We start from the raw sequence: 3,038 nt of genomic DNA on the forward strand, positions 1-3,038 counted from the left end.
CGATGCAGGGGACACTGGTTCGTGCCCTGGTCCGGGAAGATCCCACATGCTGTGGAGCGGCTGGGCCCGTGAGCCATGGCCGTTGAGTCTGTGCATCCGGAGCCTGTGCTCCGCAACGGGAGAGGCCACAAGTGAGAGGCCCACATACCGCAAAAAAAAAAGAAAAAAAAAAAAAAAAATCTCCATTTTGTTCTTTCTGATGAGTAGACAGCCAAAGATTTTTGGCAGTTAGTGCAGAGAAAAACTTTTAGCTAGGTGCTGGAGTTGAAAGGAACTCACAGCCCAGTTGGGAAGATACACCACGCATATGGATAAATAATCAGCCAGAGAGCGCCAATGCATAACTTAAGTACAAACTGGTGATCTTGGTTTTATTGTCATCTCTTTCACATGCCTTTAAATCTTTGCTACATCTTTTTACTTCTCCCTCCTTTATCTGGGCTTTATCTGGTCTCATGTCCTCAGTCAGTATCCTCAGTCTTTTTCCCCAAATGGAGGCAGACAGATTTCCTCCTTCCTACACAGTTTACTCAGTGGGTATGTCAGAGAGATTTTATCTTTCTCACAAGGCAAATCAGAATTTTGAAATGTCAGGTAGACAGATGTGTTAAATGTTCTTTCAGGTAGAGGAAGAGAGATGTGAACTAAATTCACAACAGAATTTAGTTCTGTTATGTTCTAGTGAGTATAAATCTCATAAATTACAGTTCTGAATTATTTCAATAGAACTCTGTCCTTTTCAAGGTTTCTCAAGAACACCCCCTTGTTAAAAATGTAAAGCGATACCACAACACAGTTGGCTTGCTCTCTCATTTCATCCTCTGAATTGTCAATTTTATGAGCACTTCTTTCTTCTCTAAATGTGCCTTCTTTAATGAAAGGAACCTAAGTCTTTCCTAAACAAGCTAGTTTGTCCAGTACAGCATAATCTCATCTAGCTTTTCTAGTCACCTCAGTGTCTGTCTTTCTAATCCACCAGAGAAAAAAGATGTAGAGGAAGAAAAAGAATAAGGAAATATGTAACTATTCATAATCCTGTAATATCAGAAGATTGGAATGAAACACAGAGAAAGCCATTTAACCCCTTTCTTTGCCCCAAATATTTCCTTATGCTCACCTTTCTTATGACTCACTGTTATAATTTTAAAGCAGACATTGATTCTTAACATTTCCTATTTTCAAGAGCTCAAGAACACATGAATAGTGTATACTAAATGCATATTGAAATATGCTTCACTGTTGTGAGCTGAAAGAACCTTTCTCCTCGGACATCACACATTTAGTGTCAAAAGACTCGGGTTCTAATTCTCACTTCTCTTCCTAGACAAGTGATGTTATAGAAGTGACAGCTACTCTGTGTTTCAGTTTCCTCATTAGTAAGAAGAGGAAAAGAATAGCATCAAGTTCCCAGGATTGTTGTGAGGGAAAGAAGAGGTACTACAACGGTTGCAGAGTCTGTAATATAGAAAGTACGTATTTGGAATTTTAAAATGCTTTCTTGAATATAAAGTAAAAGAGAAACTAGTTTATGAATAATATTTCGAGGTTTGGGATGTGTCTATACGTTTTCCTCTCTTTGGGTGTAAATCAGATGCCAAGAGGCAGTACCCGAAGAGCTTTGGGGAGAGCCTTTTAAAACTAGCAAAGTTCTTTGAAGTGCCCTCTGCCAAACATATGAGTTGCTTCCACCATTTCTTGACTTTGACTTCTGCTCATAACCTAACTTTCATATCTTTTGTGTTTTCCATTCAATTCCAAATGGTCAGCTGCCCTTTGCTACCCTTTATTTTCCCCTCCTGACTTTGCGTGTGCTTGTCCAGGACAAATAGCTTTGCTCTTCTTGCCTTTAGAAATTACCCTGGAAGTGTTGTCTGGCAGAGTTCAGGACTGTGCTCTCCAAAGGAGCTTGGGAGGTAATTTAAAAGCCGTTTTGGAGGCAGAGCTAAGGGATCAAGTGTTGGTAAGACAATAATATTAAAGGCTAGCACTTTATAACTAGCTTTTTGTACTTGTTTACTTATTGGATTCATTTAGCTCTTTTCCACAACAGAAAGCAAGTTTCTGAAAATTCTTCACTCCTAAAATGCAAAAGAAACCCTATCTGAATTTTAAAAGACAACCAAAGGCTTAGAGTGGTACTAAGATAGTGTTTGCACTGACTACATTTGTTTGTTTATTTATTCTTCCAATTTTAGGTAAGAATTTAATAAAGGAAATGCATTAGATGCTGTGTGGGTACAAAATTGAATCAGATGTAGACTATGTCTTAAGAAGCATTACATGTTGAATAAACAACAAAAATGTTAGAAAAAAGTGAAATATTAGAGAAGTAAAGTCTCATGGGAGTTTAAAGGAAGCGGAGATTATTTCTAGCTGCAAAAATCCAGAAAGCCTGCATGTAGGAGGTAGTTGTCTATTTCTTCTTTCATTGTAAACTGGTATTTTGTCATGGAAAAAAAAAATCAGTGAAGGCTAAGAAATGAAGAAATGCCAAAGGATAAGTACAAGGAAATAAATGTAATGAAATAAAATTTCTACCTCCAAAATTTAGCAATGGAAAGGTGAATTGGTGAATTTTGCTGCAAGAGAGAAGCTCAGCTGTAGCTTAATAAAGGCAATGCCTTGGGCCATAAAACCATAAAGCCCAGAGGAATGTTAATTTCATGCATAACTGGATACAGGTGCTCAAACAATGTCATCAGGCTCACCTGATGTCATCTCTCTCAGCCTGTTGGCTGTGCTTTCTTTTGTATTATCTTTAAATTCAGGGAAGCTCTTTACACAGTGGTCATAATGGCTGCTGGTTATTCTAAGCTATATGCAGCCAGGTAACCAAGTACAGTGGAAAAGGTGTATGTGCTGCTTGTTTGGGTCCTTTTTGACAAAACGTGGGTTTTGCCTATCCCTAAGCCAATTACTATGGCCAGAGGAAGGTGGTTCTTTGACCAAGTCTGCATTATGTGTGAGCCCTTAGAGCCTGAGAATAGGGTCAGCCCCAAAGTACCCCTCAGTCTGAGAATTGAGAGAGGTGGTTCAGC

The sequence above is a fragment of the Lipotes vexillifer genome, unplaced genomic scaffold, assembly GCF_000442215.2.
Source record: "Lipotes vexillifer unplaced genomic scaffold, Lipotes_vexillifer_v1.1 scaffold327, whole genome shotgun sequence".
Taxonomy (NCBI): domain Eukaryota; kingdom Metazoa; phylum Chordata; class Mammalia; order Artiodactyla; family Lipotidae; genus Lipotes; species Lipotes vexillifer.